Source organism: Lontra canadensis, unplaced genomic scaffold, assembly GCF_010015895.1.
Source record: "Lontra canadensis isolate GAN:19392208 unplaced genomic scaffold, GSC_riverotter_1.0 scaffold13, whole genome shotgun sequence".
In the NCBI taxonomy this organism is placed as follows: Eukaryota; Metazoa; Chordata; class Mammalia; order Carnivora; family Mustelidae; genus Lontra; species Lontra canadensis.
This window is the reverse complement of record NW_022631007.1, coordinates 7,288,354-7,301,380: the sequence shown is the minus strand read 5'-3', so window position 1 is coordinate 7,301,380 and position 13,027 is coordinate 7,288,354. Positions and strand designations below refer to the sequence as shown.

General features: G+C 41.4%; 1 long non-coding RNA gene across 1 annotated transcript; it reads right to left on the bottom strand.

Moving 5' to 3' along the window:
- Positions 1–571: 571 nt before the first annotated feature.
- LOC116867706 lies at positions 572–9,927 on the bottom strand. Its single transcript, XR_004382650.1, has 4 exons — positions 9,567–9,927; positions 8,827–8,924; positions 2,106–2,259; positions 572–809 (listed from the first exon to the last, which is right to left on the bottom strand). It is a non-coding gene; the product is annotated as an uncharacterized LOC116867706 (long non-coding RNA).
- Between the last annotated feature and the right edge of the window lie 3,100 nt (positions 9,928–13,027).

Here is a 13,027-nt window from a genome sequence, read left to right as displayed (position 1 = left end):
AGCTTTGTGGAAACCTTCAGTGTGCACATGGATCCCCCAAGAGGTTATTCAAATGCGGATTGGCATCGAGGGGTCCTGGGCACGGTGCCTGAGACGCATTACCATCACCGGGTGGCTTTCAAAAACTTCAATGGTGGGGCCAAGTCCAAGGTGCTGATTTACTTTGGGGTGGGGTCTGGGCATTGGTCGCGGCTACGGACCGCTGTTTTTTGTACTCTCCGGGAGACTAGTACAGGGTCAGAGCTGAAAACCACTGTGGAGAAGGGTTGCCCAAACTTGTTGGATTATTAGTGTCACTTAGAAATGCTGATTCCCTGGAGCTCTCTAGGAATGTGTGCTTAACTAGGTGGCTCATGGTGGGCGAATTGGGAAACCCCAGTTTCTGTGCCAGTGGAACCTTTTGGATTGTATCCCTAGAAGGGATAGGACACCGATGGTTTTTGAAAATAATAAACCACCTTGCCAATAGAGAAACAGCCAACTCCCCCACCTTCTCCCAAACTGAGTTCTCTTGCTCAAACAATTTAAACAGATGATAGGTGTGTCTCACATTGTTAGAGCAAACTCAAATTATTGACGTTGTGGAAAGAGATTGGAAATTAATTTTTTAATTTCATTTTCTTAATCAGCATGATACTCCACTGAGAGTAAGAAGCCTGAGTTTTCTTACTTGGCACATGAGGCTGGAAGGGTCTTCCCTCTGCTCAGTGTTGTAAATATCTTTGTTGTTCATAGGTAGCACAGAACATGATTGAATAAATGCTTGAAGTCATTCTTTCATCTTCATGTATATTAACTGTGTCCATTTACTTTAAAAGAAAAAAACAAAACAAAAACAATGACCACAACTGATTTTTCTCCCCCAGTGGTATCACACAGTAAACATCACTCTAACTTCTGTTGAAATCATACGTAGACATTACTACGTATGCAGCTGCCTTGTGTCATGAATTTGCTGAGCAAGTATGATCTCATGGGAGCCCAAAAATGAAGCGCTGTCCAACTTACAACTTTCACCCTACAAAGTAGCAGGGCCTTATTAGGTTTGTTTCCATCCTTTACCTTTATGTCTAGCTTAGTTTATTCGGGTCAAAAATCTTCTGATTCCCTATTGTTTTTCTCCATAAATATCCCCCTTTTCAGCAACAGAACAGAAATACTCAGTTTTATTTGAAGAATGAGCTAGGGCAACAGGTGAAATATGAAAGCCACATAAAATCCAAACTCCTGGGTTTTTAGGAGTTCGGTTTTACATATTAATTCTGTAAACAGAAGTGAATCAGAGCTTCTTAAATTCTCTGTTAGAAATATGGATGATCAGATAGATGACCAAGATTGGCCAGAGGAGAAAACATGAGCAGGTGGAAACATGAATTTCAACTAAAGAGTGAGACCTCACCTGAAGTAAAAGAATGATGGGACCTCCAGTCCAGGAATTCCCTCTCTTAGACCCTGCAGGGGAGGAAACAGTTTCCCTCCACTTTTGAGGTCCCTGAAAATTAAACTGGCAAATACAGACTGACAGGGGGAGAGCATCCAAATGTATTCAGTGTAAATTCTGCATAACATGGCCTCTTTCCTCAGGAAATGAAGACCCAAAGAAACAGCTAGATGAGGATGTTTTTAGGCCTGCTTTGATAAAAAGTGGGCAATTGTGGAGGAAGGAGAAAGGTTAAGGAGTCTGAGGCTATGGTAGTAAACAGGGAAACAATAGAGCCTGCTTATTCTCATTCTTCTCAGACACCTCTTTGTCTTTGGAGAGAAGTAGGCTCTGTCCCTGTGGGTGTGGGGCAGGCACCACTCACATAAGTGTGTCATGACCTGCTCCAGGGGAGAAGGTCAGAACGATCATCCTGCTTCTGCTGTTCTCTTCAGTTTCTTCAGCTTAAAATATTTAATATTCTAAGGTGTCTTATTTTGGGGTAGCATGTCCTGAACCCCACCAATCCACAGGACTTCTCAAAGTTTGGACTATACATGAATTAGACAGAATTTCCTGAAAAGCTGATACCAAATAGATTTTAGCAAAGACTTCATGAGACCGTATTAGTAATCAGTTATTTCCCCAGAACACACATCTCCCTGGGGTTATTTTATACACTGACCTTAGAAGAACGTGTTGTTGGTGTTCACTAGGCATTATCATTTCTGCTCTCTTCTGTATGTATATTGCTCCAAATCTTAAGCATCATGTGCTTAAGTATTATGTGCTTCTAGATGTGAGAAAAGAAATGATATTGCAGGAGATCCTTATTGCATCTGGGAAAAGCAATTTATAAAGTAGAAGTTAGGAAAATTGGCCTAAATTTAGGTAGGACATAGCAGAAAAACAAAGGAATTAGGGAAACTTGCACTTACAGTATTATACAACATTATCCTGATTCTACAGAACAAAATCCTAAATGAAACAAAATATTAAGAAGTGGTATGTCTGATGGCATTATAAATTATTTTAATTTTAGCTTTTCTATTTTTCCATAAGTTTTTCCAATTATCATGTCTTGCTTTAATAATGCAAAACAAAACTAAATATTTAAAAAACACAAAGGGAGTTGGATGTGAATCTCAGTGAATTCCCCACATGTCTACATTTTCATACATCACACTATGCCATGATCAGTCAGTCATGGGTCAGACAATTGTAGCCTATAAACCAAATCCAGCCAGCTGCTTGTTTTTGTAAATAATGTTTTATTGGAACACAGTCTTGCTCATTCTTTTATGTATTGCCTATAACACTATCACAGCAATTGGAACCAAGACCAAATGCCCTGCCCCCCACGAAATAAAATAATATCTGGCCTTTATAGGAAATGTTTGCTGATCCCTATGAACTGATGTTTTTCAAGAGAGATATTTGGGATGAGGCAAAGTTTGTGCCCTGGGATTCTGAAATTCTCCCCAATGTGCTGAAAGAGTCTTATGAAGTTCTGCAGCCACCATTATATTGCTGTTGGACAGAATTTATGATCAGATTTAGCAGAGTTTATTTATTAATCCCTGTATAGTTGCTCACTGAGGTACCCAAAGGACTTCTTTAAATTTCATTTACAAACACTGAAATACTTTCATAGTTAGGCAAGCAGAGTTGAATTAGAGTACATTTAGGATAATACTTTGTTTTGTTTTGTTTTTTGTACTTCTAGGTTAATAGCCAAAAGGTGGGGGGAGGGGTGAAGAAACCAATTAAAGAAGGTTTGGGTTTCCTCAAGAAATTCCAAAAGGAGTTCAAAGAAGTTTGTGGTATCCTCAACCAATCAGAGAGACAAAAAACAGGCATCCTTTTCCAGTCTCCTTTTCTAACTTGTCATCAACTGTTGTGCCTAAACTGGAAATCAGAGCCAAGGGCATGAATTCCAGTCAGGAAGATAATACCTGGTAAATTATAAGACAAAGATAAGAGGTTTCAGGATTACTGGATTAAAAAAGAAAAAGAAGAGCCATTGTCATAAATTGAGTCATTAGCTAGGAAGGCAATTCCTTGGGTATTTTTTTGGTTATTATAGAGTATCAATATTTTATTCATCCATCACACCCACAATATTATTGAGTAACTATTCTATACTGTGTGTGAGAGATACCCTCATAATGACACAGTTCTTGCCTCTTTGGAGCTTGCACTGCAAGCAATCTCAGATTTGGACCACTTGTTTTACGCATAAGGAAATTGTATTTTAGTGCCACCCTCACTGACTACAACTTTATTTTAAAATTGAATTTATAGCAGATTGACTAAATGGATTCCTTAATACCCTCCTCTGCTGGTGAGTTTTGGGGGGGTTCTTCCAGGGACCCAGTGTGTGAAGCTGATGCATGGATTTGAGAAATCATGACTTTCAAAGAGACCAGAAAACATCCTAGAATCACAGTGGGTAACTGCTGGATGGAGTCCTTTATCTGTCATCTGGTGCAGCTGCTTATACTCAGGTCAAGAAACTAGGGTCCCATGAGTTCACAACTTCTCCTGGAACCCTCCCTACCACCGAACTCAACTTTACTGAGCATTTTGCTACATGCCTATGTCTGGTCATGGATCAGCTCATGTTCCTGCATAACCTTTCGTCCCAAAGCTTTGTAGATATTATATAAAACACTATTTTAGAGAGTGAAAAAAAAAATCAAAGGCCTGAAGAAGAACTTGTCTAAGGTCACTCAGTGAGTAAGTACAGATCTGGAAGCCCCACTCCATTCCAGTGAAGCCCAGAGCTTTGTTTTTAAAGTTTAGTAATGGAAAGACATGGAAAATAACAAAAAAATCCATGTTCTTTGAAATCCTGGTTTACATTTATGACCCTAGGTTGTCAGAAAATGCCATGTGGAAAGTTCTTGATTTTACAGTTCAATACTCCAGACACAACCTGTACTCCCTCCCTGAGTCCCCTACCCCCAAGTCTAACTTTCTCTAGTGCTTTGGAGGGTTTCTGGTTAAGTCAGGATGAAAGTGTTACCTTGGCTGTCTCTTTTAAAACTCCATTTTAAATTAAGTGATTTTCCTCACCAGGTTAAATGCAGCTTCTAATTTGCTTGTCACAGAAGATGGCAGCAAAATGCACACACATATGCACACCACCCCACACACGTGTGCATGTGCACACACACACAGCCCTGCCCCCCCAATTCAGGAAGGAAATGTTAGGCGTCTAAAACAGCCAACTTATTTTTTTTTTATTAGTGGCATGTTTCTGGTTTAAATTTGAATTGTTCATTTAAGTTTACATCCCTCTCTCTTCCCCACCGCACACCAACTATCTCAGTTAGCAGGCACCCATGCCCCATAATGTGAACAAAAGTGGAGACTTCGGAATCTGGTTTACTTCATCTGTTGAAAAATAAAATGAGTTTGGCTGAGCTAAACAAACTTCTCCCTGAATAGAGTATCCCTAATATTCCTGTTTGCTGAGATGTTTGACAGATGGGAATCTGATGGCGGGGGCGGGGAGGGGGTTCTTTTAATGGCTGTGTGACTACACTTCTTGTCTTTGCCTTGCCACTACCTGTGTGACTGTGTGCAAAGCGCTTCTGTACAGCCCTCCACTTCTTTGTTTATAAAATATGAGGTTTACTTAATTGTAACCTGGGGATCAGAAACTTGTCAACGCAAAAATCTGATGTGATGTTTTTCACAGGGTTGGCAGTGGTCATTCCCCACCCCCCCCAGGAAGAAGGGACTGTGATTTCTAGTGGATTCAACAAAGATTCAGAGCAGAGAGATAGTTTCTTGGAATCACAGAATTTTACAATATTTATAATGCCCTGGCAAATGGTATAGAATTAGGGACTGCCCTAGGGCAAAAATCCTCTGTCAGAAAAGTTTGTCTCTAGAGTTTTCTCTCCTCAATTCTACACATTGGTTGAAGTGGGGTAACCCCTTCACCAAATATTTTTGTGGGGCCCAGGGTCTTTCTGGAGTGGAGAAAACACATCTGATAAACTATTTTTTCCAGAGGTATATAAAATGAATGTATTAGCTCCCAGGGTATTTGGCTCAAAAAAGAAAACATACCCAGAAGGAAGAGAACACTTTGGCAAACAGAAAGTAATTGCTAATGGTGGGATTTTAGGTACCCATGTGGGGTTTAATAAGGGGTTTAAAGCAGATTAAATACTTTATAGGCACTGAGCCTTGGAAAGGATTATGATGAGGCGATCCCTTTCTTCTACATGTAATTAAAATAAAATTTTACTTCGACAATGACATAATACTTGCATGTTTGCTAAATTAACAATAACCTCAATTTCTAGATTTTCGGAATCATTCCAATTCTGGGTAAATCCATCAAAGCTAAACTTTTTCTCTCTTTTGTTTTTGGGGAGTCGGCGGTTCTTGCCTGGCTGGTGCTCTCAAGTCTCTCCTGGGTTCAACGCCCTTGTCTTCACATCCCTGAGGTCATTTTGGTAGGGGACCACCTACACCACCCATCCGTGAGGTTGGCTCTGGCTCACTCAGTGATGAACCTTGCTTAGTTGTTGGCACAAAAAGAACCGAAGCAGGAAAAGAATGAAAGAATTTCCTTCTGGCAGACAAACAACTCCTACTTGTTGCTACTAACGGGAAATCTATTTTTACTCTTCCGTGCCCCAGCAAAGGAGCTGATCTTCATGACACAAAGAAACCCTCAGCCAAAAATTGAAAAAAAAAGCATTTCTCTCTGGAAATTACAAACTCAAAAGAGGAAACCACACCATAGTACTCCAAGTAAGAAGATGATGCCCACTGTGTATGCTCCATACAAATGTTGAGTCCCCAATGAAAACTTCACCAATGCTCAAAGATTTTCAACAAAGATGACCACGCAGTTGAAATGCACCATTTAATTTTTCCTTTTGTGGTCATGGAGAGATAAGTTTTTATTCTAGGAAAGGGTTGGAAAGTGTTGGAATTAGACAGTTCTAGGCCAACCAGGAAATCCTGTTTACTAAGAGACCACGGGAAAATTGCGTAGCTTCTCGGACCTGTGTTCTACCATATATAACGTGGGGATGATGTTATTTACTCTGAAAAGGTTTTGGTACTCATTAAAGAGACTCCCGCCATACCCTGGTCTATCATTGGTATATCGTTTTATATATGTAATGTTTAAAAAGCCTTAGACACAAGAAGCCTACCTTTTCTGGTCTTTATTCTGTATTTCTGGCCAAAAAAAAAAAAAAAAAAAGGTCCCGTGCTCCAGGGAAAGTTGATGACAAAGCCTCAGGTGGAATTTTGTGATCTCTGTGTGGCTTCTCAGAAATGCACTCGTGCAGCTTTTTGAGTGCAAGACTGGCACACATGAGGAAACTGGGCATTAAGAACAACAAACACGTCAGCCAGCCCTCCCTTTCATTCTAGCTACTGTGTTACTCTCCTCAAGATAGGAGCCGGGAAGGGGCATTCGCCTCCCATCCAGGCACTATCACCTTTCCGTTGGATTCCTGTAGGGTCCCCGGGTCTCACCCTCTCACACTCCCTGCTCATCTCAATACAGCTATTCCGGTCTCACTGAAGCACCATTTTGGGGATGTTTGTCTATTAGCAAATGTCCCCTGCACCATCGGGCCCCCAGGGTTGGCTGGGCTTGAGTCCAACTCTTTCCATATATAAGATCAAACTTCATGAAGAAAAAATACTGAAGAGGAAGCTGTTGTTTCTGCTGCATTGATAAAATAGGTTCTCCCTGCCACAGAGCTCTTAGAGAGGAGGGTGTCCAGGGAGCCCCACTAGGGGACATTCAGGCATCCCATGTTGTGGAGAGAGCCTTCTGCCCAAGACAAAAGAGCTGGGGGGGGGGGGGCTGTGCAGGCCCTGTCTCTGGACAATGTCCTCTCATCCTGTTTCATCCCTTCTCCTGCCTTTTATTTCTCTTTCCCTCCATTTTAGGGCTGGGCCAACCTCACATGGCATTATTTTTAGTTCTCACAGGGGAACACTGACTTGTCTCTCTCCTGCTTTCCTTTCCCCCCTCATCAAGGATGTGTGATTGTTTTTCTGCCTTGCTTTCTGGGGCTCGGGAACATCGTGTACTTGCTTACGTTTAACCCCTTGCATTTCCCCGAGGTGCTTTGTTCAGTCGCTCATGAACTTTTAATTTTTTCCAGGCTTGTGTGTTTTGTCCAGACTGCAGCTTTTCTGGAGCTTGGCCCGCCTCTTTGTTTTGGGGAAGCTTATTGCTTCACAGTGAGACCATCTGACAGTTGTTATCTGTGACCTGAAAGCCAGAGGCAGCCAGGACACTGTTCTTCTCGAAGACCTCCCAGGTCCCCAGCCCCCACCGCCATCTGGGACCACCCCAGGAAAGAGACCAGTGTGACACCAAATGTTCACAGGAGGATGGAGGTTTTTCTCCACCCACCAAGGCCAGCCTCAGTCTGTCCTTGAAGCCCAACAAGGGGGAAAACCATCAGATTCATCTGTGTGGGTGTCTACTAGGATCTTCTCTCCCCTCACCCCCCCCCCCCACCTCGGGCTCTCCCTTTCTCTCTCTCTCTCTCTCTCTTCCTGGCTTCCTCTTTTCCCTTCCTCTCTACTTTCTCAAAAATCTGTGGGCCCAGCTGCTGGCTAACAGCTCTCCAGGAGGCAAACACAATGGCAGATAAAACACTGAATACAAACCAGTGCACTGTGTCTTTCCTGGAGGTTCCCACTCACACAGAGAATCAAACCCGTGCTCTTGACCAGGGCCAGCAGGACTCTGAGGGACAGGTCCCTGCCTGTCTCTCCTGTCTGATTCCTATCATACTCTCCTTCACTCCTTCTGCTGTCAGCTCATTCCCCACCCAGACCCTTCGCAGCCTTGCCCCCTCCTCTGAAATGCCCTGGCTTCAGAACTTCCCGTAGGTGCTTCCCTCTCATCCACCAGGAGACCGCTCTGTCCAAGCTCCCTTCCCAGAACTGGCCTTCGCTCCCTCCCCTGCCTCTCTTGCCCTCCGCGGGATATTTCGAGTTTCTTCACAGTGCAATTGTCATCTCAAATTATCTCTGTATTTCTTAGTTTGCTTGTTTACCTTCTGCCTTTATCCCGCAATCCCTCTGTCTTTTGTTCCACGCCGGCCCCCAGTGCCTGACACAGACTTTGACTTCAATAAATATCTGTTGTATAAATGGATAAATAAATACTTTAGTAGGGGATGTAAGAATTAACCAAAATAACGTCACAAATAACGATAATAATAATAGCGTTTGACTTCTCTTGGTATTTTACCAAGTCTTGTGTTTTGCGTATGCTATCTCCAATCTTCAAAACAATTCTGAGAGAGAATATTATTTTTATGTTTTGCACACCGCCCCCCACTCCCGCCCCACCCCAAAAGGAGGCTTCCAAAAGTTGGTATTTTCCCAAGGCCACCCACCTAGTGAGGGATGGACCTGGGATCTGTCCTCAGACAGGTCTGACTCTACAGCCAGAAGCTCTTTCCTCTTGACCATGATGTCTAATACACGTAAACAACTATAATACAAGCCAGAAAGAGATAAGCTCCATGAGAGGCACAGATAAAAGATCATGGGAATTCAAAGGAGGAAGAAGTGGCCTCTGGAAGAGGGAACAGGAAAGCCTTGTGACAAGGTGATTTGGTTTTTCTGGACCTGTGCCCCTGACGGCTCAGGGGAGGGCGGGGGCAGGGGTATTTGGACAGTTGGAGGTGGGATGTGAAACCCCAGGCGTGTTGAAGTCAAAACCCAGAGGGCTACGTGTGCTCGCACGCACGCACGCATCGTGGTTGAGGGCAGAAAGGCAACAACAAGACGATTTTAAATTCAATACAGAGAAAGCTAGCAGTTGTAATAGGGAGTATTTTCTTCTTGTCTCCAGTCCTAACTCTGATTATTATTTAAAGACAAAAGCACACATCTGTATCTGTTAGGGTAAGAGCTTCAAATAAACAGCTATTATCTCACATTTCTGTTTAAGCAAACCTCACTATTTACCCACACACACACAAAAATGTATTTTCCTCCTGAGTCACATCTGAAATTCGATGTAGTCTAAATGTTCCCAGGCCTATCTGGCCTGAGGGTCACATGTGACCACGTTGCCACTGAAACCCAGATTTTCAGGATTCAGTGTCCCCATCTCCTCCGTAGAACTTACGTTCCGTTCCCTGCGAAATCTCTGACCCGATTATCCTTGAGTTTTCAGGGACACATCAGCTGTGTTTGTAGCCGAGTCCTTCCCGCTTGCTCTACTTTGCCCTCTTTCTGCTGCTGGGCACTGCAGCCTTCACAGGCTCATGAACTCGGTGCCTTGGGCCAAGCCCCCCCTGTGGCTCCAAACCCAGATTCCCAGCCTCCAAACCGTCTGCATTCCTCTCAGTCTTCCTGGCACTGGAGCTGTACGCTGTGGTCCTCACAGGACAGGGACAAAGGCCTTCTCTCTTCTGAGCCTACGACCTGTTGGTGGAGACCTGGCAACCAGAATCAAAAGCACAGCAAAAGGCCTGGCAGTCACTATGACTCCATTTAGATCCATACCGATGTGTTGTTATGGGATGGAATGTAAGTGTTATAAATCCTGATGATGTTAATGTGATCATAATAGTGTGACGTAGCAGAGGTTGCCTAGGTGAACTGATTTCCTGATCTCTCAGATAGAGAAAACATAATTTATAGCTGATACACCAAATGGTAGAAGTAAAAGTATATTCAAAGTGTAAAAATAAATATTTGGAACTAAAATTGATAGTGGAGGAAAGAATGGTGGGGAGGAAATAGAACTATAATAATTCTGATCTACTGGTTCCCTTCCGGTCATATATCACAGTTTAGTATGATAAAGAGTATAACTCAGAGCAAGGTTCTAACAGTTTTGAATATACATAAGCCTAAGAATGTAATATCAACGCGCATAAAGAAAATATATTCAATACAATAAGATACGGGCAAATATACTTTCTAGGAAGAGACTTGCTTGCATTCTCCTAGTCCATGGCAGGTCAAGGGAATAAAAATTCGTAAAAGCGGTAAAAGGCCTACACAAAAAATTAACAATGGAAATCCAACTGCTATATCTCATACACTGTTCGATGAACACAGAGCATACCTTTTTCCCTAAGTGTCCATGGAACATTCATTAAAAAAGACCATATATTAGGACACAAAGAAACTAAGCAAAGTCCAGTCTATACGAAAATCATCTCCTGATTATTATGGAAAAAAATTAGAAGAAAACAAACAACAACAAAAGCTCTACTCACTTGGAATTTTTTTTTTTTTAATGTTTCTTAGGTAGCTCTTGGATCAGACAGGAATCCAAAACCAAAATTATGGAACGTTTAGGAAATAATGAAAATGAAAATATTACCTAACAGAATTTGTGTTATAAAACTATAAATTCTACTCTATTCTCTTTATATGTAATAAAAAAAATGAAAATAAACTAACAAGAAAGAATAAACCAAAGGAAAGAAGGAGAAAGTATGAAAGAGGAAAATATAAATTAATTGAGAAAATAAAGAGAGAGTCAACCCTCCCAATCTGTTTTTTGTTTTGTTTTGTTTTGTTTTAAAGGAGCAATGCAAAGCAAAACTATCAGCTCATCCAAATAAGTGAAGAAAGAAGACACAAATCAAAGAGGGGTGCCTGGTTGGCTCAGTCCAAGGAACACGGGACTCTTGATCTCAGGGTTGTGAGTTTGAGCCCCACATTGGATGTAGAGATTATGTAAACAAACAAACAAACAAACAAACTTTAAAAAAAGAAAGAAAAGAAAAGGAAAGAACCATAGGGAAAAAAGGGGATTAAAAGACATTCATGGAATGGACTGCATCCCTTCATAAAAATAAATGTGTGACCTTGGTTGTAAGGGATACTTTTTCTAGGATAACAAGTTATAAAAACTGATCCCAGAATAGGTAGGAGTTGGAAATGTTAGAAAATAACAAAAGGAAATCTTAAAACTCATGTATTTGGAAGCTAAGTAACACAATTATATAACTCTCAAGTCAAGGTGCAAATCACAAGGAAAATTGGGAAGTATTTACTAATGAACAATATGAGAATACTATAGTTCAAAATTTGTGGGACATCACAAATACTCATACTCAAAAGTTCACAGAAGACTTCTCTGTATTAACCTCAAGTTGGAAACAAGTCGAATGCTCATTGACAGATGAACAGCTAAACAAATTGTGGTATATCTGTAGAGTGGACTAACAGGAATAACAAAGAATGAAGAATTGATTCACTCAAGAGGATGGACCTGCTAATGGTCCAGGGATGGACCTCAAAGACATTATACTGAGTGGAAGACACCAGGCATAAAATAGTACCTTCTGTATGTTTCCATCTATATACAAAACTGATTTGTAGATCAGTGGTTGCTTTGGTGAAGAGTCAGAAAAGACTGACTGGCAAGGGCACGAGGGAACATTTTGGAAGGTAGTGGTGATGTGACTGTGGATGGTCACTCAGTGGGATGGATGCGTAAGTTTAAACAACGAACTGTCCACTTAAAATGACTACCTTTTATTTAATTTAAATTACATCTCAAAAAAGTTGGTTTTTAAAACTGTGTGACAGCATGGCAGTACTCTGAAATAAATTCACTTGGAAACAAGGAAGATTAAAAAATAAATATGCTAATCAAAGAAATGGAGAGATATTCGTGCTCTCGGTTGCAACGAATTTACCCATAATTTTGGTACAACCCTAATCAAAATTACATTTAGATTTTCAAAAAGAAACTTGATAAACTTATCCTAAAATGTACACGGAGGAGTGAAGTTCTATAAATTGTTAAACAATCCAAAAAGGAGACATGGTGTGGAATTTGTCCTACCAGTTGTTATGACAGAAGTCACAGACTTAGTTTTATAAAAGGAGGGTTAATACTATCGTTCTATCAGACCAACGATCAAGATACAGAGCTTAAGGCCAGAGCCCTGAATGTATGGTCTTCCATAAATTATGTTTAAAGCTAAAACTACAGCATAAGTCTGGGTTCTCTGGAGAGACAGAACCAGTAGGATATGTGTGTCTATAGATTTATTTTAAGGAATTGGCTCTCAGAATGTTTATAGTTTATCTAAACTTCTCCATGGTACTGCTGCCTTGGCATTCATCTTATGTGGCCAAGCAGCCACTGGGGGCCTTAACCCATCTCTTGTCCTTCAGGCAAGCCCATGCCCTCGATAACAGCCCGCAGGGTCACAGGTAAGTGTAGGTTATTGATGTGACTTCCACAAATGTCCTTGTAGCAAATAGTCTCCCATACACCCTGGACCTTCCCTTTGGATAGAATCCCCATGGAGCTTGCCAAAACCCTGATTTTCTTAAATTTGAACTTATCAATCTTTCCTTAATCTGAGAACCCCAAAGCACTCTACCCGCAGATCCTGATAAAGGCATGTGCCCTAGATCCTGTCACTTTCTCTACCTGCTCCCTCCCTTGCCTTTCCCATGTGGAATTTCGAAGAATGCTGTGTACTTCCTCCAGCACCTGTGAGTAATAAAATTCTCTATTTCAATTTCTTCTGTGCTCTTTTACTGAACTATGACTCACCATCCAGCTCCCTGAACCTTCACTAAACAAGTGTTAATTGTAACAAAGTAGTA